We start from the raw sequence: 25,867 nt of genomic DNA, 5'->3' as shown, positions 1-25,867 counted from the left end.
TTCACTTCATTCCAATATAAAATAGTACATTATGAGAGACGCTGAGACAGACATTGTTCACACCTCCTCCCCTCCATGCAACGTTTTGGGAGGACACACATGAGTAAGGGGGCATGTTCTCCCGAAATGTCGCGTGGAGGTGAGGAGGTGTGAACGATTTTTGTCTCAGCGTCCCTCATGATGTACCATTTTATATTGGAATGAAGTAAAGAAATAAAAAGAAACAAAATGTTTTGTACCAGCAACCTGTGAGTATGACTTCTATTGCTCACTCACATACAATATTGAACTGAGGTAACATCATTCTAGGTATTATTAGGTTCATCATAAGAGCTATAAAACGTGCTGTCTATGGGCTTGATAATTGAAATAAAGTTTCATCTCTGGAAAAGAACCAAGGATTTCCATCATCATTCATCATTATTCTAAAATAACAACATGCATGTTTTTGCTCCGTGAACCTGTTTTTCGTGTCAGCACTTTCCTTCCCCTTTTCACAGCATCACTGCATCCTGGTAGGATGTTTACATGCAGGACTTCCTGTTTTAATCAGTTTCCTGTTGAGTTTTTAAACCAAATGCAGCATGCTTTTCTCTGTAATGTTTTACAGGGCTTGCTCCAACTGTCACACTGTTCCCTCTGCAGTAGTCACAGCCCCTACACCTCACCTCTTCATAGATGTGCAAAGCAAGCCCTGTGAAACATTACAGAGCAAAGCTTGTCAAGTTTGGGTTAAAAATCGAACAGGAAGCTGATGAAAACAGGAAGTTCTTTCTGCATGTAAACATTCTGCCAGGATTCAATGATGCTGACAAAAGGGGAAGGAAAGTGCTGACAGGAAAAACAGGCTCATGGGGCAAAATATGCAGTGTTTAGTGTGATTTGGGCAGATAAAAATATCATTTTTAAACTAGAGAACCCCTTTCAAAGGACACTTCCTTTAAAAAAAACAGGAAGTGGCCTATGTAGGGACCAGTGCTGAACTGCTTCTTCTGTTTCTGACATAAAAACACTGCATTTTTTAATGCAGTCACCACTTGGGGAGATCAGTGAAAAGAGATTTTACAGATTATGTTGCAGTCAATGGTAACTGTATACATTTCTATGGCCTGAGCTCCCCTAGCAGTGACTTCAAGCAAACTGTATTATAATAGATTGTATAAAGGAGGCCAGAGAAACAGCTGTATGGGGATATTTATCAATGTATTTATGCCAAAACTTCTAACAAAATGTTGTCTATTTATATTGGGGCTGATTTACTAATACTGTCTATTATTTAGACAGAGTACACTTAGACTTGACATCTATAGATGCTCCAAATTTTTACAGTGGCTAATGCTGGATGATAAATTTGGTGCAGCTGTCTATTGGCTTATTTTGCGACAAAATCCCATTTTAATTAAGTCACACCCGCTTGTCAAGTGAGTAGTACAAATGTCTAAGACACTTAAAAGGGTTCTCTGGCAGTAGAATATGGTTTACTTGTCTTAATGATAGGTCATCAATACCTGATGGCTAGGGGTCCAACATTTGGCACCACCATAAATCAGCTTTTGAAAAAGGCTGCAGTGCTCCGGTGAGCGCTAGACCTTCTGACAGCATACCAAGCACAGTTCTGTCCATTTTATAGTAGAAGTGCTTGGTGTTGCAGCCCAGACCCATTCACTTGAAAGGGAAAAAGTTACACATAGGCAGCATGCCGGAATGAGGGTGGTGGAGAGTGGAGAGAATGGAAGTGGTGGCGGTGGCGAAGGAGGTGATGTTAGCCCTCATCGTGGTTAAGCCCTGCTCCAGCATTCCCCAGGCTGCACAAGCAGTGAGTGGAGGGGGGTAAACCCTCTTCCCCCCTAGGTAGACCCTGGACTTTGGGGTCTTTTCCCTGGTGATAGCTGGAATGTCCTTGATTTTAGGTGAACAGCACGGAGCAAGGCAGGGACTAACGACTAGGCTGTCATGCATATAGTAAAATAAAGTCTTTCTTTTACTGAGTGGATGATGAGTGTCACAGTGTAGATACAGGCATTAGACACAGTTCTCAACTATTTCACAAAGTAGGCTGTTCCTAAAGGCTAGAAACAGGGTGTGGTTACTGTGGTGGTTCTCTCTGAATCTCTTTTTATAGATATAATCTTTCCAAACAACCAAAGGAGTGAAATTTCTCTCAATATTTATCTGCATCGCCCAACTGCGGGGTGCTTTCCTAGATCATATGGCCAGCCCATCTTAGTAGTGTGGTGGGTGCCAAAAGCAAAATAACTCAAACCATATGCAGTAAAGGCTACAGCTATATGTGTGTTACCTTTACTGTCTCTGTCAAGCACTGTGCCTTTTTGGTCCCCACCCTTCTGCAAATATTCAATGCCTCTTTCCTTTGGTGGTTGGTTCTTAGAAAAGTTGCTTTTCTGGCAGCTTATCACTAACAGAAATGGTGTCTCCCTGAAATAGTTGTTTCTGCTGCTTCAGCTTGTCTGGCTTACACAACAGCAGTATACACATCCTCTCTCTTGGCCTTCTTGCCAGCAACCTAGCCAGGGGAAAAATGAGGGCAGCCCACCAACAAGCAAGTATTAGTAAGGACTGCCAGTTAACTATTTCCTACCCATACTCAATCGTTTGAAATACATAATCCATAGTAAAGTCACATTAGCCACTTGTACCACTGAAAGTGTATAGTTAGCACTTCAGTAAACATTTTGGCCATTCAAAAAGTTAACCATATCACATCAGAACATTAATACTTTAGCAGTGAACCATTTCACAACTTTATAACAAATTAATAGCAAAGACAGGTGCACTCTGCGGTCTTACTAAACCCTCAAACTGATTTTAAAATTGAGAGATTAGTCAACATATCCTACGGTGTAGGACATGTCTAAGCCCGGGCACCATGCCAAGGTTTCTCAAGTAGCCCGGGACCTAAAACTCTCCTAACTGAGCCGTATGGGCAATACCAGAAGCTAGTGGGCAAATTACAGGAGCATGAGGCCGACTCACAAACAACTCACCAGTTACCTCCAGGATGTAACCATGCTTGCAGTGGGAGGAGGGAGGAGTCTGCGAGTCCCACTCAAGACTGGCTGATATAGCCCAGGCCTCACAGGTGCACCTAAATGTGGCCTGTAGATGGAAAACAGGTACATTTAAATTGGAGTTTAACCACTGCAAGCATGGTTACATGCTGGAGGTAACTGGTGAGTTGTTTGTGAGTCGGCCTCATGCTCCTGTAATTTGCCCACTGGCTTCTGGTATTGCCCATACGTCTCAGTTAGGAGAGTGTTAGGTCCCGGGCTACTTGAGAAACCTTGGCGTGGTGCCCAGGCTTAGACATGTCCTACACCGTAGGACATGTTGACTAATCTCTCAATTTTAAAATCAGTTTGAGGGTTTAGTAAGACCGCAGAGTGCACCTGTCTTTGCTATTAATTTGTTATATTGTTATATTGATTATGACATCCACACAATTGCTACCTTGTGTAGGATGTCTATTGTGGTACTTGTGGTTCGCTGCGGGCATCCTCCACCGTATGCATTTTTGCTGGGGATTGCCATTAGCAACGGGCCACAAGTGCAGGATTTGCTCCCCTATATATATGCACGACTGCATTTGGGTTTGAGCACCTCCTGCTAATACCACGCTAGTCTTTCAGTTTGTATATATTGAGATTCCTGGAGGTGTATAAACTCCAATTTAAATGTGCCTGTTTTCCATCTACAGGCCACATTTAGGTGCACCTGTGAGGCCTGGGCTATATCAGCCAGTCTTGAGTGGGACTCACAGACTCCTCCCTCCTCCCATTGCAAGCATGGTTACATGCTGGAGGTAACTGGTGAGTTGTTTGTGAGTCGGCCTCATGCTCCTGTAATTTGCCCACTGGCTTCTGGTATTGCCCATACGGCTCAGTTAGGAGAGTGTTAGGTCCCGGGCTACTTGAGAAACCTTGGCGTGGTGCCCGGGCTTAGACATGTCCTACACCGTAGGACATGTTGACTAATCTCTCAATTTTAAAATCAGTTTGAGGGTTTAGTAAGACCGCAGAGTGCACCTGTCTTTGCTATTAATTTGTTATATTGATTATGACATCCACACAATTGCTACCTTGTGTAGGATGTCTATTGTGGTACTTGTGGTTCGCTGCGGGCATCCTCCACCGTATGCATTTTTGCTGTGGAATGCCATTAGCAACGGGCCACAAGTGCAGGATTTGCTCCCCTATATATATGCACGACTGCATGTGGGTTTGAGCACCTCCTGCTAATACCACGCTAGTCTTTTCAGTTTGTATATTTCAAAACTTTAGCAATGAATCACTGGGTCACTGCATAATGAATATCACATCACTGGCCTAGAAAAAGGCCGAAGCGCTCACCGGCTGATCAGCGGCATTGCCAAGAGTCAGACCCCCACTGATCTGACTTAGGCCTCATGCACACGGCCGCTGCTGGCTGTGGCCTGTATTGTGGCCTACACAGAGCGGGTCCGCAATATTCGGGCACCTGCCATGTGCTCCCCGCATCACGAATGCGGATTCATTCACGTGAATGAGTCCATTCTATTTTTTTTCGGTGGGGAAAGGTCACAGACTGGGACTAGATCCGTCGTGGCAGCTGCACGGATGGTGCCCGTGCTTTGGGACCGCAAATTGCAGTCCCCAATGCACGGAATGGCCGAACAACGGCCGTGTGCAAGAGGCCTTGCATCAATATTGTATTCCTGGAAAACTCCTTAAAAGTGCGCCAAAATTTTGGCATAATTTAAGAGACAATAATACTGCATTTTCATTAGTAAATCTGCCTTATTGAGTTAAAAAAAAAAATCCCCCTTCTGATGGAAGTGTTCCTTTAATTGCAGTACTACCTGAATATGAAAGCCAAATTTTCAGAGAAAATTTTTCGGTGTAATCCCCCTTGACTTCAATACACTTCACTTCAAGTGATCGGATAATGGTGTGTTTTCTTATTTGTCAGAGGGACTTTGAGCCTCCTAAGGCATCAGGGCCTAGGTGCAACTGCACCTCCTATAGTTACGCACGTGGGATGGACTGGTGATAAATATAAACAGAACTCTACCAGGTACTGTGTAACTTATATTTTATATATATGTATTACTACTGTTGATTTTTAAAAGAGCTGAACAAATAAAGCTTCTAGTAAAAAAATGGTAACCCTTTCAATAAGCTCTGGCCAAACAAAAGGCCATGTCTCACTCCAACTAGGTCTCAACAATTCTCTGCTCTCTGGGGAGTCTTAAGGTGTGGCACCTTACACTGTATTCTTTATATTACACATCTAGGTCAAGAAAATTATATTGATCTAACTTAGTAGACCTCATATTAGTATTATAAATTGCTGTGGTCCAATATCGGGTGGAAACTGGGACAGAATCACACTGATAACCTGTGGTGAGTTAGTATCTGTTTCATACAAAATATCGGCAAAGTAAATAATTTAAAGGAATACATTGACTGTATTTAAAATATTATTTCAGTGATACACTTTTTTGGTACATAGTGTAAGGTTGGATGGTACTCCAATCTGATTGTGTGAGCAACAGGAGATGGTTCCCAAACCAGATAATGATAAAATTCAGACTCCTGTACTCCACTTCGTTTTCAAGAATAATGCTTTTATTATAAATTTAAAGTGCGGTTCCAGTCAAAAACGTTTTTCGGCGTATAGCCTTCTTCAGTACAACCGGTTTGAGCCGCATAGATGAAAGGAAAAAAGCATAAAGTTGGAGAACCCTCAGTGGGTGGCAGGACGCTGCAGTGATAAGGGGCTCTATGGCCCTGTATGGCAAGCGCTGTGGTAAGGCGGTGGCATGGCGCCTCTCTTCTTAGGCCACCGCCTTACCACAGCGCTGTACCTGCGCTCTCTGGACTTTGTGTGGCTGTCATGGCCCATAAACAGGTAGGAACTAGTGTTAGGGACCACTCATAGAGGAGACCTTGACGTGGTGAGTGGCTTATTACGCTTTGGCCAAAATGTACACCAATGCCTCATTCAACATCCAGCATGGAGGCAGGGCGGAGTGCTGGTTGCAGAGTGCTATTGCATTTGTGTTCAAATCTACTGATAGTCTCTCCGATGGTGGCTGTATAGAGGAAGAAGAGTAGAGGACTGAGCCCTGAGGAACGCCAACATCAAGAGGAAGAGGAGAAGAGGAAGAGCCAGCGAATTATACACTAAAGGAGTGGCCAGAGAGATAGGAAGAGAACCAAGAGAGCGCAGTGTCTTTAAGGCCAATTGAGTGTAGCATGGTGAGGAGGAGTTTATGGTCTACACTAGTAAATGCTGCAGAGAGATCCAGCAGAATCAGTAGAGAATAATCACCATTTCTTTTTGCTGTAAGGAGATCATTAGACACTTTAGTAAGGGCAGTTTCTGTAGAGTGAAGAGGGCGAAAGGCAGATTGTAAGGGGTCAAGAAGAGAGTTTGCTTATTAAGTGAGAGTAGACAAGATGTTTAAGAAGTTTAAAGATTAAGGGGAGGTTAGAAACAGGTCGGCAGTAAGCAGCATAGGTCGGGTCAAGAGATAGTTTCTTTAGTAGTGGGGTTATAACAGAGTGTTTGAAAGAGGAGGGAAAGATACCCGAAGAGAGAGAGGTTAAAAATTGTAGTTAGGTGAGTAATGACAGCTAGGGAGAGGGACTAGAGGAGGTGTGATAGAATAGGATCACTGCTACAGGTCGTGGGTCGAGAAGAAGAGAGAAGCCTGGAGACTTCTTTCTCTGTTATAGGGTCAAAAGAGGAGAGAGAGCATGGGGAGGAATGGGAGGGAGGTGGATTGAAATTGTTTGGGCACTGGGAGATTATTTCCTGCCCGATACTGCCAATCTTGTCTCTCTCTGAAGTAAGTGGCCATGCCATCCGCACAGAGGTCAGTGACAGGTTCTGGAACTTTAGGGCTTAGAAGGGAATGAAAAGTGTCAAAGAGTCGTTTTGGGTTATTTGAGAGTGAGCAGATAAGAGAGGTGAGGTACATTTGTTTGGCAATGTTGATAGCCGAATTGTATGTTTTGAGCATAAGTTTTTAATGGAGGAAGTCTGCTGATATTCGCAATTTTCTCCATAAGTGTTCTGCACATCTGGAGCAGCGCTGGAGAAAACGTGTTTCAGATGTGTGCCAGGGTTGCCGTGTACTGTGTTGGGAGGGTCGGATTGATATTGGAGCAACTTCATCTAGGGTGGTTTTGAGGGTCTGGTTGTAATGATTGGCAGCCAAGTATGGACAGGGGAGGGAAGAGATTGGGGTAAGAGCTAATTGTTGGGTGTTAATAAGTTGCTGGTAGTTAATGGTGTGTAGGTTTCTGTAAGTGTGAAAAGTAGGATTGTCATGAGAAAAGTTAAAGGTCTTAATGGTAAATGAAAGAAGATTGTGGTCAGAAAGTGGGAAGGATAAGTTACTTAAGTTTAAGACTGAGCTGTGAGGGAAAAAGACTAGGTCAAGTACACTGCTCAAAAAAATAAAGGGAACACAAAAATAACACATCCTAGATCTGAATTAATTAAATATTCTTCTGAAATACTTTGTTCTTTACATAGTTGAATGTGCTGACAACAAAATCACACAAAAATTAAAAAATGGAAATCAAATTTTTCAACCCATGGAGGTCTGGATTTGGAGTCACACTCAAAATTAAAGTGGAAAAACACACTACAGGCTGATCCAACTTTGATGTAATGTCCTTAAAACAAGTCAAAATGAGGCTCGGTAGTGTGTGTGGCCTCCACGTGCCTGTATGACCTCCCTACGACGCCTGTGCATGCTCCTAATGAGGTGGCGGACAGTCTCCTGAGGGATCTCCTCCCAGACCTGGACTAAAGCATCTGCCAACTCCTGGACAGTCTGTGGTGCAACGTGACGTTGGTGGATAGAGCGAGACATGATGTCCCAGATGTGCTCAATTGGATTCAGGTCTGGGAAACGGGCGGGCCAGTCCATAGCATCAATGCCTTCGTCTTGCAGGAACTGCTGACACACTCCAGCCACATGAGGTCTAGCATTGTCTTGCATTAGGAGGAACCCAGGGCCAACCGCACCAGCATATGGTCTCACAAGGGGTCTGAGGATTTCATCTCGGTACCTAATGGCAGTCAGGCTACCTCTGGCGAGCACATGGAGGGCTGTGCGGCCCTCCAAAGAAATGCCACCCCACACCATTAATGACCCAATGCCAAACCGGTCATGCTGGAGGATGTTGCAGGCAGCAGAACGTTCTCCACGGCATCTCCAGACGGCGTCTGTCACATGTGCTCAGTGTGAACCTGCTTTCATCTGTGAAGAGCACAGGGCGCCAGTGGCGAATTTGCCAATCTTAGTGTTCTCTGGCAAATGCCAAACATCCTGCACGGTGTTGGGCTGTAAGCTCAACCCCCACCTGTGGACGTCGGGCCCTCATATCACCCTCATGGAGTCTGTTTCTGACCGTTTGAGCAGACACATGCACATTTGTGGCCTGCTGGAGGTCATTTTGCAGGGCTCTGGCAGTGCTCCTCCTGTTCCTCCTTGCACAAAGGCGGAGGTAGCGGTCCTGCTGCTGGGTTGTTGCCCTCCTACGGCCTCCTCCACGTCTCCTGATGTACTGGCCTGTCTCCTGGTAGCGCCTCCATGCTCTGGACACTATGCTAACAGACGCAGCAAACCTTCTTGCCACAGCTCGTATTGATGTGCCATCCTGGATAAGCTGCACTACCTGAGCGACTTGTGTGGGTTGTAGACTCCGTCTCATGCTACCACTAGAGTGAAAGCACCGCCAGCATTCAAAAGTGACCAAAACATCAGCCAGGAAGCATAGGAACTGAGAAGTGGTCTGTGATCACCACCTGCAGAACCACTCCTTTATTGGGGGTGTCTTGCTAATTGCCTATAATTTCCACCTGTTGTCTATCCCATTTGCACAACAGCATGTGAAATTGATTGTCACTCAGTGTTGCTTCCTAAGTGGACAGTTTGATTTCACAGAAGTGTGATTGACTTGGAGTTACATTGTGTTGTTTAAGTGTTCCCTTTATTTTTTTGAGCAGTGTATATTGCCCTGTTTATGCGTGGCAGAGGAAGTAAGTTGTGATAGGCCAAGAGAGGAGGTTACAGAAAGAAAGTGAGTGGATGATGGGGAGATAGGATCATCAATGGGGATATTAAAATCACCCATAATAAGAGTTCGTGATTCAGAAGATAGGAAGTGAGGAAGCCAAGCTGCAAAGTTATCCAAGAATTGGAGGGGGGAACCTGGGGACGATAGACCACTGCAACTCTCAGGGGGAATGGATTTAAGAGTCTAATGGTGTGAATCTCAAAAGAGGGGAATGTGAGAGAGGGTTCAGGGGGAATGACCTGAAACGTGTAGTGTGGAGAAAGTAGTATGCCTACTCCTCCACCGTGCCTGTCATCAGGTCTGGGAGAAGTGAAGTCCACCATAGGATAGAGCAGCAGGGGAAGCAGTGTCGGAGGGTTGAAGCCAGGTTTCTGTAAGGGCCTGCAAGGTCAGAGAGTGTGAGAGGAAGAAATCGTGGATTGTGGGTAGTTTATTACGAACTGACCGTGCATTCCAGAGTGCACAGTTAAGAGACTGGAGAGGATGTGCAGTGAACATTAATCAGGTTTTTGGGGTTTCTGTGTGTGGCAGAGGAGAAGCTGAAGTTAGCAACAGAGGGAGGGCCAGGATTCGGTGAAACATCCCCTGAAGCTAGTAGCAGGAGAACAGAAAGAGTCAGCAAGTGGTTGAAAGATTTATATTGGTGTTTTTTATGCTGCGCTGTGGAGAAAGATGGTCAGTGTAATGTATGAGGGTATAAAGTGTATGTAAACTGAACAAGTGTGAGGGAAGGAGGGAGGGACTGATGTGGAGAGAAGGGACAGAGGGTGGAAGATGTGGTTGATTTTGAAGATAGACAGCCATAGCAATGAGAAGAGTAGCCTGAGCCTGAGTGAAACAATACTGTAGCATACCTGTGCTGTGTTTAACTTTGTTTGTGTAGTACACATAGCATCTCTGTCTCCTGCCCTGTCTAACTGCCATGATTAACTGCCAAGCGCTTAGGCAATAGGGCGCTTTGGTAGAGATGGTGCTTTTGGCTCGTGCTGATCCCTGCGAGTGCTTCCCCTTAGACTGTGTCTATATTTATAGGAAGTGTGATCACAGAACTAGGGGTAATTTAGCTCATTAATCAATTAATCACTTAAGTAATCACTTAATGGATTTTAGCCTGGAAAGTCGTGATACGATTTTTAAGTTTGGTTTGAAAGTTAAACGGTCACTGCAGGTTTACCAAGTCCCTGAGGAGCCAGTGCAAAGGATGGGAGTGGTAGTGGCCCTAAAATGTTTGAAGAGCCTACCTGGTCTCTCTGGATCCAGCATTGCCAGAAACTACATGATTGCCATCCGGACCCATTAACTATAATGGGAAACTCACTAACATTAGTATGAAACTAGCCTAAGCTGGCACTTGTGGATATAGGTGTCCACTGTGTAATGCAGGCTTTGGAGCTGGTCCGGCCTGGAAGTTATTCGTATTCCCTCACCTATAGCAAGGTCTGAAAAGCTAGAGGTGTATTGCTGGTCACTCTGCTGACTATCGACTTGACTTTTAGGAAAGCTGTATCTTTTCAGGTTTTCTGGTGCTCTTGTAGTCTCTCTGGATTAGTGGTCACAGAGGCGTCTTGGATCTGATGCAGGTCCCTAAGACCTGAAGAGTAGGAGTAATTGGACATGCTTCCTTCCTCCTCAATGTCCTAGCTAGAAGTCCCCCTTCTGGCAGGAATCAGGACCAGACCACTCCTACTATGAGTGCAGCGAACCGGGTCTGCAGGGGCAACACCAGAGGCATGGTGGGCCGATGGGGGTAGTAGTTGTTTGTACTCACGGTTAGCAGCGCTCCCTGGGCCAGGGTGCAGTGATGGGGAAGACAGCACTAAATCCTCCAGGGCACTCTCTAGTACAGGGATCACCAGCCAGATGGTAGTCGTGTTGCCCTTGATGGTATAGGTGTTTAGGGTGCTTTGGAGGCTGGGACCCCAGTTGTTCGTGACGCCAGCACCGTTAGGTGCAAAGGTTGGTGGGGGAAAAAATGAGGAGTCGATTGTAGTAAAACATTTGAATTTTTACTTAACCACCTCAGCTCCCCTAGCTTAAACCCCCTTAATGACCAGACCACTTTTTACAATTCTGCACTACACTACTTTCACGGTTTATTGCTCGGTCAAGCAACTTGCCACCCAAATGAATTTTACCTCCTTTTCTTCTCACTAATAGAGCTTTCATTTGGTGGTATTTCATTGCTGCTGACATTTTTACTTTTTTGTTATTAATCGAAATTGACCGAAATTTTTGCAAAAAAATGAAATTTTTCACTTTCAGTTGTAAAATTTTTAAAATAAAACTACACTTCTATATAAATTTTCTCTAAATTTACTGTTCTACATGTCTTTGATAAAAAAAATGCAATAAGTGTATATTTATTGGTTTGCGCAAAAGTTATAGCGTTTAAAAACTATGGTACAAAAATGTGAATTTCCGCATTTTGAAGCAGCTCTGACTTTCTGAGCACCTGTCATGTTTCCTGAGGTTCTACAATGCCCAGACAGTAGAAACACCCCACAAATGACCCTATTTCGGAAAGTAGACACCCTAAGGTATTCGCTGATGGGCATAGTGAGTTCATGGAAGTTTTTATTTTTTGTCACAAGTTAGCGGAAATTTTTTATTTATTTTTTCTTACAAAGTCTCATATTCCACTAACTTGTGACAAAAAATTAAATTTTACATGAACTCACCATACCCCTCATGGGGTCATTTTAGAGAGATATTTCTCTCACCCAGCATGGGTATATGTAAAAAGACACCCCAAAACACATTTCCCAACTTCTCCTGAGTACGGCGATACCACATGTGTGACACTTTTTTGCAGCCTAGGTGCGCAAAGGGGCCCAAATTCTAAAGAGCACCTTTAGGATTTCACAGGGCATTTTTTACGCATTTGGATTCCAAATTACTTCTCATGCTTTAGGTCCGCTAAAATGCCAGGGCAGTATAAATACCCCACAAGTGACCTCATTTTGGAAAGAAGACACCCCAAGGTATTCCGTGAGGGGCATGGCGAGTTCCTAGAATTTTTTATTTTTTTGGCACAAGTTAGCGGAAAATGATTTATTTATTTATTTTTTTTCTCTTAAAGTCTCATATTCCACTAACTTGTGACAAAAAAATAAAATTTTACATGAACTCGCCATGCCCCTCACGAAATACCTTGGGGGTGTCTTCTTTCCAAAATGGGGTCACATGTGGGGTATTTATACTGCCCTGGCATTTTAGGGGCCCCTGAGAAGAAGTTTGGAATATAAATGTCTAAAAAATTTTACGCATTTGGATTCCGTGAGGGGTATGGTGAGTTCATGTGAGATTTTATTTTTTGTCACAAGTTAGTGGAATATGAGACTTTGTAAGAAAAAACAAAAAAAACAAAAAAAAAACAATTTCCGCTAACTTGTGACCAAAATTTTTTTCTGTCACTGCGGTGGGGCGGACTGAACGCAGGTGTGCGCACAGGATCAGGCCTGATCGGGCGAACACTGCGTTTTTTCTAGCGCCTATAGAACATGTCCTATTCTTGTCCGCGATTGCAGACAAGAAAAGGCATTTTCTATATAGTTCTGGCAATCTGCGGATCCGCAAAATGCGGAAAGCACATTGCCGGTGTCCGTGTTTTGCGGATCCGCGGTGTCCATGTTTTGCGGATCCGCAAAACACATACGGACGTCTGAATGGAGCCTTACAGGGGGGTGATCAATGACAGGGGGTGATCAGGGAGTCTATATAGGGTGATCACCCCCCTGTCATTGATCACCCCCCTGTAAGGCTCCATTCAGACGTCCGTAAGTGTTTTGCGGATCCGTGGATCCAGGAGGAATAACAGGGCCGCCGCCAGGACACAATCCTGCGTTCGGCGGTCCTGAGGTGGTTAAATCACTTGTCTCCAGGTAGTCAGTACAGTTCATCTATATGACATAACGATATGACTCAGATGTTGGTTTAGCTGTAATCCTTGTAACAGGCTGGACAGTTGTCAGTTAAGGAGTTTTCCTAAGACTTTTACTTTTACAGGCAAGAAAAAGGCTCTCTCTTATATAAGTCTGCGCTAATTCCATTCTCTAGCACTCAGGTACTGAATATAATAACTCTTACTGGTCAGTAGCAATCCACAGGGTGGCTCCCTAATGGCAAGCATCAGTCTTCTACTCCATTCTTTGGAAAGGATGCTCACTGAAGAATTATGGTCCACTATGTCCATAGAGGCATGTGGTAAAGGATAATTTTGCTCATTAATCATCCGGCTGTGTCCAGGTACTTTTAGGTTCCTCCTGGTCACTGTTGCTTGTGAAGTCCATTGGCTAATTTAGCTCCAACTTCCACTAGACTTTCTCTTTTTCCAGACGTAGACTTACTGGTCTGTGCTGTGCTGCCTGGCCAGAGCCAACGGGCTAAAATAGCAGCTACATTGTGGACTAGGCCTGTTCTGCTCCTCCATTAACTACCTTCCTTCTCCTCTCAGCAACCCACACTTAACCACCTTATTAGCAAACCCCAGACTATATATATATATATATAAGTGGTGCCAGCACCACCTAGGGGCGACTAGATGTAAAGACACTCTAACAGCCTGGTAACAGGAATTACAGCTTGATACCACAATACATTAACCCCTTAGGGACACAGCCTTATTTCACCTTAAGGACCAGGCCATTTTTTGCAAATCTGACCAGTGTCACTTTAAGTGGTGATAACTTTAAAACGCTTTGACTTATTCAGGCCATTCTGAGATTGTTTTTTTCGTCACATATTATACTTCATGACACTGGTAAAATGAAGTACTGTAAAAAAAAATGCATTTTTATTTATAAAAAATACCAAATTTACCAAAAATTTTTTTAAAATTGCAAATTTCCAAGTTTAAATTTCTCTACTTCTATAAAACATAGTAATACCTACAAAAATAGTTATTACTTTACATTCCCCATATGTCTACTTCATGTTTGGATCAATTTGGGAATGATATTTTATTTTTGGGGGATGTTACAAGGCTTAGAAGTTTAGAAGCAAAAACCCACTTTTTAGGGACCAGTTCAGGTCTGAAGTCACTTTGTGAGGCTTACATAATAGAAACCACCCAAAAATGACCCCATTCTAGAAACTACACCCCTCAAGGTATTCAAAACTGATTTTACAAATGTCGGTAACCCTTTAGGTGTTCCACAAGAGTTAATGGAAAATGGTGATAAAATTTCAGAATTTAGATTTTTGGGCAAATTTTCAATTTTAATCATTTTTTTCCAGTAACAAAGCAAGGGTTAACAGCCAAACAAAATGCTATATTTATTGCCCTGATTCTGTAGTTTGCAGAAACACACCATATATGGTCGTAAACCGCTGTACGGGCACACAGCAGGGTGCAGAAGGAAAGGAATGCCATACGGTTTTGGAAGGCAGATTTTACTGGACCGGTTTTTTTGACATCATGTCCCATTTGAAGCCCCCCTGATGCACCCCTAGAGTAGAAACTCCAAAAAAGTGACCCCATTTTAGAAACTACGGGATAGGGTGGCAGTATTGTTGGTACTTGTACATATGATTTTTGGTTGCTCTATATTACACTTTTTGTGAGGCAAGGTAACAAGAAATAGCTGTTTTGGCACCGTTTTTATTTTTTGTTATTTACAACATTCATCTGACAGGTTAGATCATGTGATATTTTTATAGACCAGGTTGTCACGGATGCGGCGATACCTAATATGTATACAATTTTTTTATTTATGTAAGTTTTACACAATGATTTCATTTTTGAAACAAAAAAAATCATGTTTTAGTGTCTCCATAGTCTGAGAGCCATAGTTTTTTCAGTCTTTGGGCAAATATCTTGGGTAGGGTATGATTTTTGCGGGATGAGATGACGGTTTGATTGGCACTATTTTGGAGTGCGTATGACTTTTTGATCGCTTGCTATTACACTTTTTGTGATGTAAGGTGACAAAAAATAGTTTTTTTTACACCGTTTTTTTAATTTTTTTTACGGTATTCACCTGAGGGGTTAGATCATGTAATATTTTTATAGAGCAGGTTGTCACGGACGCGGCGATACCTAATATGTATACTATTTTTTTTATTTCTGTAAGTTTTACACAATGATTTCATTTTTGAAACAAAAACAAAAAAATCATGTTTTAGTGTCTCTATATTCTGAGAGCCATAGTTTTTTCAGTTTTTGGGCGAATATCTTAGGTAGGGTCTCATTTTTTGCGGGATGAGGTGACGGTTTGATTGGTACTATTTTGGCGTACATACGACTTTTTTGATCACTTTTATTACCTTTTTTGCGAAGTAAGGTGGGCAAAATTTCAATTTCATAATAGTTTTTATTTAATTTTTTTATGGCGTTCACCGTTTGGGTAAAGTAACATGACCGTTTTATAGATCAGGTCAGGGGCGTAGCTAGAAATTATTGTCCCCATAGCAAAAAAAAATTATGGGCCCCCCCTCCCGGATCTCCCACTCCCACATACCTCTCGGACCTTGCCGCCACATCCGCAGCTCCTCATGCACTTGCGACGGTTACGCGTAGGACTGAGCACAGACAGGTGGTCACTGGCAACGCATTTGTGCCAGTGTAGGAAATGTATGAATCTAAATGTCTGTGTATTGAAGAAGATTGTTAAATTGTACAGGGGTCTGTAACACCAGAAGGTGAAAGTACATATCATGGGGTGTGTATGTGTATTAGACCAGTGGCGTAACTACCGGGGAACCAGCTGCTTCGGGGCCCGGCGCCTCGGCAGCGTGTGTGACAGTTTATTTTCAAGTTAGTTAAATATTGATTCTTGTCTTAATGTTCAGGGCCCCTTCACAGCAGCAGCTGACCAGGCCCCCTCGCTAATGTGATTTAATCTTAAGGTCTCCTAAAGTCTCCTGATGTGTCTGGGATTCGAACCCACAACCTCCAATGTATCAGAGGCAAAGCATTTATCCACACAACCATAAAGGCTGCATTGAAACTGATTGAAACTGATTGAAACTGATTGAAAAAATATGAGACTTCTACTGTTATAGCTGGCTAAGTGTACATCTATACACATGACAGCTGCCCCAACACACCCAGCACTGCTATATCTCTATATGACAGCTGTCCCAGCACACTCAGCTCTGCTATATCTCTATATATGAGCAGCTGTCATGTGTATAGATGTACACTTAGCCAGCTATAACAGTAGAAGTCTCAGTCAGCAGCAAGGCAGCTCTTATGGTCTTGTGGTTAGATGCTTTGCCTCTGATACAGAAGGTCGTGGGTTCGAATCCCAGCAGAAACTTTTCTGAAATACAAGCACTGACTCCATATATGGACATACAGGGCGGGACACAGGAAGAGGCTGCATCGCATCGCTGACATGGAGGTAAGTAGAAGTGTTTATTATTATTTTTTAATACCCGACAGTTACTGCCATGGGGGGAGCAGGAGGCACTTGATACTGGCACATGGGGGAGGGGGGTTGGCTCCTCATACTGGCACCTGGGGGGGTGGTTGGCACCTGATACTGGCACATGGGGGGTGGGAAGGAGAGAGGCACCTGATACTGGCACATGGGGGGGAGAGGGGTTGGTACCTGATACTGGCACCTGGGGGGGGGTTGGCACCTGATACTGGCACATGGAGGGGAGAGAGGCACCTGATACTGGCACATGGGGGGGAGAGAGAGGCACTTGATACTGGCACTTTTTTTGTGGGGGGGGGGGGGAGATGGCACTATGATACTGAGACATGGGGGGGGAGGGGGGGTTGGCACCTGATACTGGCACATGGGGGGGGGAGAGGCACCTGATGCTGGCACCTGGGGGGGAGGGGGGTTGGCACCTGATTCTGGCACATGGGGGGGGAGAGGCACCTGATACTGGCACATGGGGGGAGAGGGGTTGGCACCTGATACTGGCACATGGGGGGGGGAGGGAGAGAGGCACTTGATACTGGCACTTTTTTTTGTGGGGGGGGAGATGGCACTATGATACTGGGACATGGGGGGAGGAGAGAGAGGCACTTGATACTGGCACATGGGGGGGTTTGGCACTATGATACTGGCACATGGGGGGTGGGAAGGAGAGAGGCACTTGATACTGGCACATTGGGGGGGAGATAGCACTATGATACTGGGACATGTGGGGGGGGGGGGGGAGGCACTTGATACTGGCACATGATGGGGGGGCATCTATGGGGACACTTACTGGCACATTATTGGGGGGCATTATGGGGGACACTAGGCCGGCAGCAAGGGGCATCTACTGGGGCACTATATATGGGGCATTTTATACTGGTACATTATGGGGAGCACTAGCAGGAAGGGGGGAGAGGAGCACTATGGGGGAATTTACTGGGGGCACTATATAGGGGTATTTTATACTGGGACATTATGGGGGCACTATGGGGACATTAGCTCAACTGGGGGCATTACAAGGGGGTATTTTTGCACTGTCATATTATAAGGAGAATTATTACTACTGGGGGGGGGGGGGCATTATGGTGGGCTTTATTACTCCCCCATGGTATGACCCACTAGTAGCAGCACCAGCCTAACCCTGCTCTGCTATCCCTGTGCCCCTTCTCCAAATCCTTATTATGAAATCTTTCTCATTAGGATAAAGCACAACATCAGCTCTGCCAAGCCCCCGGCCAAGTGTTAAAGTGGTGTTCGAGATCCCCAAGGGTCAAGTAACTGTAAGTTTTCATATGAAATGTTTATGTTATACACACATAGCCTACACTGTGCCCCACAATATACAGTATACCGCTACACTGTGCCACACAATATACAGTATACCGCTACACTGTGCCAAAGGAGTGGGGTTTACACAGGAGGAGGGAGGTGCGAAGCACGCTGGGGGGGCCCTTACAAATATTTGCTGTGGGGCCCAGTCACTTCTAGTTACGCCCCTGTATTAGACAGAAGGTAGGGATATGTATCTTGTGTAGTTTGGGTATTAGGGAGAGTAAGGGGTATATATCTAGCGCTGATACATGTGTAGGTGAAGAGCGGCTCTGTATCAGCACTAGATATATACCCCTTACTCTCCCTAATACCCAAACTACACAAGATACATATCCCTACCTTCTGTCTAATACACATACACACCCCATGATATGTACTTTCACCTTCTTGTGTTACAGACCCCTCAGATAGGATTAGGTGGCTGTGTCTTCGCCAATTCCATTAACCATTACCACACCACACTATTAAAGGTATTCTGTCATCAGATTTAACCCCTCTAACCTAAACATATGCTCATGTCCAGACTAATAAGAAGAATCCTAAGCTGGCCTTATTAAACCTCACTGTGGCTCTATTTGCTCAAAAAACTGGTTTTTATAACCTGTTAATCACTAAAAGTGCCCAAGGGGAGGTCCGTTAATACATGGTGCCTGGCCGCACCCCTCGCCGTCCGGTGCCCAGCGCCGCCTCCCCTGTCTTCTGCGCCGCCTTCTACAGCTCAGCGCCGCTGGGCACCAGACGGCGAGGGGTGCGGCCGGGCACCCTGTATTAACGGACCTCCCCTTGGGCACCTTAAGTAAGTGATTGACAGGTTATAAAAACCTTTTTTGGGGGCAAATAGACCCACAGTGAGGTTTAATAAGGCCAGCTTAGGATTCTTCTTATTAGTCTGGACATGAGCATATGTTTAGGTTAGAGGGGTTAAATCTGATGACAGAATCCCTTTAAATAATGCAGCTGCGCCTGCCAGGCTTGAGCAGGTATATGTGTGAATATGGATTAGGGAAGATGCTGAGATCCAGCTGTACCTCACTGTGAGGTACAGACGGATCTCAGCATCTTCCCTATTCACACATATACCTGCTCAAGCCTGGCAGGCGCAGCTGCATTATTTAATAGTGTGGTGTGGTAATGGTTAATGGTCAAATACAGACCCCTCAGATAGGATTAGGTGGCTGTCTTCGCCAATGCCATTAACCATTACCACACCACACTATTAAATAATGCAGCTGCGCCTGCCAGGCTTGAGCAGGTATATGTGTGAATAGGGATTAGCAGGGAAGATGCTGAGATCCGGCTGTACCTCACACACACAGATTAAATAACTCCAGTCTCCTCACTTGTCCACTACACTAGTCTCCAGTTACAGTGTGGAGTACACGTCTCTCCACTGACTGACACTGCCGCCTGCCGTTTCGGTCGGACAGACTCAGAGAGTGACAGACTCAGTCCCACTCCCCAGTCAGCCCTCACCTCAGCCACTTGAAGATGAACCGACCGACACCTGACCGAACCGTACCCGTACTGCGCACGCGCGCGCCAAGCCAGCCACCCACACTCCAGCAGATTCCTTGTATGTGCGACTCCGCCTCCTCCACTTCCGACGAACCACCGCCCAGACTGCCTCTCTACCTCCACCCTCCGGCTCCGAGTCCGACCGCCCCCTATCACAGCGCCACCCACGCCCAGCCCACTTGCGACATATTTTATTTTTATATTTTTATCCTCAGTCGGCGGCGGGCCCCCAGTGGCGTAGGGCCCCATAGCCATTGCTATGGCTACTATGGCGATCCCTACGCCACTGCCTACTACACACAGCTGTTAGAGAAAACCTACTCTGTCAAATACTCTAGACTGTGCTTACTGCCTATAAATGTAGTGTGACCCCAATCATCTATTCAGTAAAGGAGAGACTTTATTTTATTCTAATCAAGGAGGCCTGGATCAGGTTGTTACGTATGCGGTGATATCAAACATGTGTAGGGAATTTTATTTTTTTCATTTTTAATCAGTGATAGAAGATCCAGTGGGTCTGATGTCTGTATAATACAGTACTATATAGTGTACTGTACTGTACTGTATTTTCACTTTACAAAGTCTGATTAGACTTCTGCCTGTAGCAGAAGTCTAATCAGCACCATGGACAGCCTCTGATCAGTACCATGGACAGCCGGACGCCTGTGAAGGCGTCCGGTTTCCATGGTACCCATCACTCGCTGCCACAGCAGAGCAGTGGGTGATGGGGAGGGAGGGGGGCCCCCTCCCTCTCCCATCGGGGGCTGAAAAGAGCTCCCTCCCTCTTAACCTTTTCCATACAGCGGTCCCTATGGACCGCAGCATGGAAGGGGTTAAACGCATGGCATCTGTGCCAGCACAGATGTCATGCGTTTTGAGCAGAGTGACACTCTGCAAACCACTCGGCCATCCTGAGAGAGGGGGCGGGCGGATGATCGCATGCCTGCCCGCCCCCCCAAGCACCGCCCGCCCTCCCTGCCGCACTCCCCGCACCCCCCCCCCCTGCTGCGTCCGCCGGCAGATAACAAAGAGGGCAGCAGGGGGGGTTTAAACATTAAAATTAAGCTTATTTGAAGTTTCGGATCCCCGCGGTCGCAGAAACTTCCGAAAACGCAATAAACCGCAGGTCTGAATTGACCTACGGTTTGCTGCGATCGCGATCGCCGACATGGGGGGGGGCTCACAGGACCCCCCCGGCGCATCTAGCCAAAGTGCCTGCTCAATGATTTGAGCAGGCATCGGGCGGCGGTGATCGGAACCATACATGACGTGCCAATACGTCATGTGTCCTTAAGTACCAGGACAACATGACGTACCGGTACGTCATGTGTCCTGAAGAGGTTAAATACACATACAGTATATCAAAAGTTTAAAGTGCCCACATATAACACATAGGGGGACACTGCATGAGGGGAGGAATTAGATGGTTAGTCCTATTCCTAATGCCAACCATACCTCACCTGCTGGTATACTCACATTTCATTACAATGCATCAACATAATCTAACATAATCTAACAATTGCAGATACCCTTAAAGGGAGTCTTTCACCTAAACTGACCATTATAGAACACTAACACCATGATCTGCATTATAGTCCCCATATTGGAATGCTACTTACCGTATAGCTGTCCGTCACTAATTTTCGCCAAAAACACTTTTATTCAATATTTTAATTAGGTTCTGAAGGTGCCCAGGGGCGGCGTTCAAGCAGCCGATCCCCAGGTCCCTCGTCGCTTTTCATATGAAACCCCTCCCCTTTCACCCCTCTGGCCCGCCCTAGGTTCTTGAGAAATCCAGCGCCAGCGCCGTTCACAAGATTCGCCGCGCCTGCGCACTTCATTCCCCATTATGGGCAGAGGCACAAGGCCAGCTAGATATATGGGCCGGCACATGTGCATTAAACGCTCTTGTTTCTCTGCCCATTAAGGGGAATGAAGTGTGCAGGCGCGGCAAATCTTGTAAACGGCACTGGCGCTGGATTTCTGAAGAACCTAGGGCGGGCCAGAGGGGTGAAAGGGGAGGGGTTTCATATGAAAAGCGATGAGGGGGCTGGGCGCCGGCCGCTTGAACGCCGCCCCTGGGCACCTTCAGAACCTAATTAACATATTAAATAAAAGTGTCCTGGACATAGAAGCCGCTTAGTACTGCAATGTGGCAAATAAGTAGCAATAGGAAATACTATAAAAGGCAGCAGAAAGCCTGAACAATGTAGAAGTTGGGAACACATATACAGTAAATGCCATGAGATGGCCATTAACTGGAGTTGTCCTTTAAAGAGGACCTGTCACCTCTCCTGACATGTCTGTTTTAGTAACCACTAGCATTCCCAATGTAATAACAATTCTGGAGCATCTATTCTTATGAGTCTATGCTGTGCAATTCCTTTATTCTTGCTAGAAGTTTTGAATGTATTACTAGCAGTTTGCAATGAATGTCCAGATGGGTGTTACCTGTTGGAAGTGTGTCCCTGCAGGAAGTGTGTCCCATCAGTACTGACGTCATCCAGTCAGTACTGCCGCCAGGGGCGGACTGAGAACCCTCAGGGCCCCCGGGCAAAATAAATCAAGGGCCCCCTTCCAGGCCCCACCTCCACCTTCATCCACGCCCATGTCCCACCTCCAGCCACGCACTACACAAAGAACAAAAGTGCAATAATTTATCAATCTGGGGCTCTGGCTGAGGGCGGCTGACACACAGTCAGTCAGCTCACCTCTAGGTAGGACCTGCGGCTGCACTCCTGTCTCCTGCTTCCCGCCGCCGCGGCACCGCTCGTCACGCCCCCGTGGCCTGCCCTGAGCCCATGTTGCTGAGGCAGTGGGCAGTGCCAGTGGCGGCCGGGCTACTTATCACAAGCAGCAGGCTGGGGACAGTGGCGGATCCAGGATTTAAAATTAGTCAGTGATGTTGCAAAGTTACGCTCAGGTCCTAGTGACCACCTAATTTCAAAACAATTAATAGAATAGCGTAGCAACCTCCTGAGGGATTTCCCAGTTTGTCATATTCAAGTGGTCTCGGGAGGGGCACTTCCAGATGTGTATAACAAACATATTTCACATGAAAACTTACAATTACTTGACTTGGCCCTTGGGGATCTCGGACTCCACTTAAACACTTTGGCTGGGGGGCTCGGCGGAGCTGATGTTGTGTTTTATCCTAATGAGAAAGATTTCATAATAGGGATTTGGAGAATGGTGCCAGGTGCCAGTATCAGGTGCCAACCCCTCCCCCCCATGTGCCAGTATCAGGTGCCTCTCCCCCCCCATGTGCCAGTATCAGGTGCCAACCCCCCCCAGGTGCCAGTATCAGGTGCCAACCCACCTCCCCCCATGTGCCAGTATCAAGTGCCCCCCGCTCCCCCATGGCAGTAACAGTCGGGTATTAAAAAAATAAAATAAACACTCCATGTCAGCGATGCGATGCAGCCTCTTCCTGTGTCCCGCCCTGTATGTCCATATATGGAGTCAGTGCTTGTATTTCAGAAAAGTTTCTGCTGGGATTCGAACCCACGACTTTCTGTATCAGAGGCAAAGCACTTAACCACAAGACCATAAAAGCTGCCTTGCTGCTGACTGAAAAAATATGAGGCTTCTACTTTTATAGCTGGCTAAGTGTACATCTATACACATGACAGCTGCTCATATATAGAGATATAGCAGAGCTGAGTGTGCTGGGACAGCTGTCATATAGAGATATAGCAGTGCTGGGTGTGTTGGGGCAGCTGTCATGTGTATAGATGTACACTTAGCCAGCTATAACAGTAGAAGTCTCATATTTTTTCAATCAGTTGTAATGCAGCCTTTATGGCTGTGTGGGTAAATGCTTTGCCACTGATACATTGGAGGTCGTGGGTTCGAATCCCAGACACATTAGGAGACAGTAAGATTAGATCACATTAGCGAGGGGGCCTGGTCACCTGCTGCTGTGACGGGGCCCTGAACATTAAGACAAGAATCCATATTTAACTAACTTGAAAATAAACTGTCACACACGCTGCCGGGGCGCCGGGCCCCCTTGGCAGTCCGGGCCCCGAAGCAGCTGCTTCCCCGGTAGTTACGCCACTGCATTCAACTGAACTCCCACTTGGATTGACCTGAGCTCGACTGATTCTGGTTTGAACAGAACTCAACTGCCTAACTTAGGTCTGAGCTAATCTATTTATACACCCTGACACTGCTCCATCTTGTGGAGAAACAAGTGTAGTGCACCCTGACTAGGCCTGTGTAAAGGTTCTTTGCATATAGAATCACATTGTGACATGGGAGAATATGACAGGAGATAAAATACAAAATGCAGGCATATTACATGACATTTATACATGACAAAAACACGTTTGCGGTGCCCACAGTCACGTAAGTGGGACACTGCACTGACAGCTGCTAAATGTGTGTGGTTAGTTTAAGAGTAATGAAAAGGGAGAGGAAAGAACACCAGGCTCAGTCCCATACATCTTGCAATGCTTACTGTGCATCTGTCCTTTAGTTAACTGTATCCTAGATGACATTATATTTTCAGATAATAAATGACTTCTCCAAGACCAGAAATTTAAGGTCAGGGGGCTGGGTAGGGTGCAAAAGTAAAAAAATAAATAAATGCCATATGCCATTACTGCACAGGACACCACTGGGGCCATCAATTGGCTGGCAGCAGTGAAGTGCATATGGATGGCACGTCACACTGCTGGGATTGGAAGCAGCAGGGATGGGAGCTCGGTACTGTCGTGACAGGAGAGACTTTTTTTTTGTTGCACTTTTGCATCCTGTTTAGTTCCCTGACTAAAGGTCATATCCCCAGCCATTTAGTACATTGCAACCTGATATGTGAACACAGAAATATACGTTTTTTTAATATAAATATATACGCTTTTATACAGTTGGCCTCAGCAGTTCCTATGAGACTTATGCAATGAGTGGGCTCTAGCTTAGATCACCCTCTAGGCAGGGCTATATTTGGAGCCCTGACAGCTGTGACATCAGAAAGATTGCTGTGACATCACAAGTGGGTTTCATTCAGGTAAGCTGCTGTGACATCACAACTGTGCTTCCGTCAGGTAGTCACAGGCATGGGCATACCATATGCACTGCCAAATGTGTGGGTTTCCTCTGGGTACTCTGGTTTCCTCCCACACTCCACTGTCATACTGATAGGGGCATTATATTGTGAGTTCCATTGAAGACAGCAAGTGTTAATAAAGTCTATAAAATGCTGTGGAATATGATAGTGTTATGTAATAAATAAAAAATTCATTGAAGGTTCCCCCTGGGTCCCGTTCACATTTGTCAGTGGTGATGAGGTCGAGGTTGTTCAGTTTAAAGGGGTTGTCCGCATTTGATGACCTATCCTCAGGATAGGTCACCAATATCATATTGGCAGGGCGGCTGACTGCCAGCAACCCTCCCATCAGCTGTCTGAAGAAAACACAGCGCTTGAACCAGCGCTGCCTTCTCTTTATAGTTTACTTGCTCTGCGCTGACATTGCAGCGGGAAGCAGTGTAATTACAGCTCCTCCTTACCATTCACTTCAATGGGACGGCTCCTTCCTATTCAAATGAATACTACAGAGCCGTCCCATTGAAGTCAATGGGGATGGCAGAGCTGTAATTACACTGCTTGCCTCTGCAATATTCGATTGGCGAGCAGGTAAACAGAAAAGGCAACACTCGTCAAGCACTGCATTCTCTTCATGCAGCTAATTTGCAGGGGTGCTAGGAGTCGAACCCCACCGATCTGATGACCTATCCTAAGGATAGGTGATCAATATTACAAACACGGACAACTCCTTTAAGACACAATCATCTGTGGGACTCTGTTTTACGGTATCGACCACATGTAAAAATAACACTGTTGTGAGTATTTACAAGTATTTTCTCATTTTGCTGTAGGAATTACCATGATTTATACTTTTGGAGGAGAAGTGGAATTATTACAGTCAGTAGTGATTGCATTGCATGGTGATGTCAGTGTTGTTGGCATCATAAGCAGATGGGAGAAGGTGTTAACATGCAAGAGATGCACTGTATCTGTATAGCGGCCAACATTTTTTAATTTCCAAGGACAGTTTTCTTGAAATTGAAGTCAATGGGTTATTCTTTAAGTCTTTAACCTATGCCATCTAAATATATAATCTTTTTTGCTCCAAAACACTGTTGAATAATGCCCATTTTTACATCATGTACAGTCGTTTCTTTTCTGCATATCTCTTTAGATGAAAAGGAGAAGGTTCTTTAAAGAAATTATACTACATGCTATACATTCTTTTTTTTTTTAACAGGGCAGATGCATTCAACTGTTTAGGCCTGTAGTCTATACATTCTGGGCATAATTTTGGTGGACCATTTCAAACTGTCCTGCCAAATGTAGTGTCTAACCTGGTTTCAACCTAGTCTTAAAAGGATTTTCCAATTGTTTAATACTGATGACCTATCATTAGCAGAGGTCATCAGTATCTGATTAGTGGTCTAGGGACATCAGGGGAAGACTGGGAACTTAAAGTGGGCCTAGAAAGAAACTTAAAAATTACCCCATGTTGGGGAAGGGGGGGGGGGGGGGGG

The 25,867-nt window shown here is 45.3% G+C and overlaps 1 long non-coding RNA gene across 1 annotated transcript; it reads left to right on the top strand.

The window, feature by feature from the left end:
• The first annotated feature begins 21,301 nt into the window (after positions 1 to 21,301).
• On the top strand, positions 21,302 to 25,385 carry LOC120995544. Its single transcript, XR_005777619.1, has 3 exons — positions 21,302 to 21,437; positions 24,616 to 24,618; positions 25,375 to 25,385. It is a non-coding gene; the product is annotated as an uncharacterized LOC120995544 (long non-coding RNA).
• The last annotated feature ends 482 nt before the right edge of the window (positions 25,386 to 25,867 follow it).

Source organism: Bufo bufo, chromosome 3 (assembly GCF_905171765.1).
Source record: "Bufo bufo chromosome 3, aBufBuf1.1, whole genome shotgun sequence".
Taxonomy (NCBI): domain Eukaryota; kingdom Metazoa; phylum Chordata; class Amphibia; order Anura; family Bufonidae; genus Bufo; species Bufo bufo.
The sequence above is the reverse complement of the archived record's forward strand: the minus strand, read 5'-3'. Positions and strand labels throughout refer to the sequence as shown.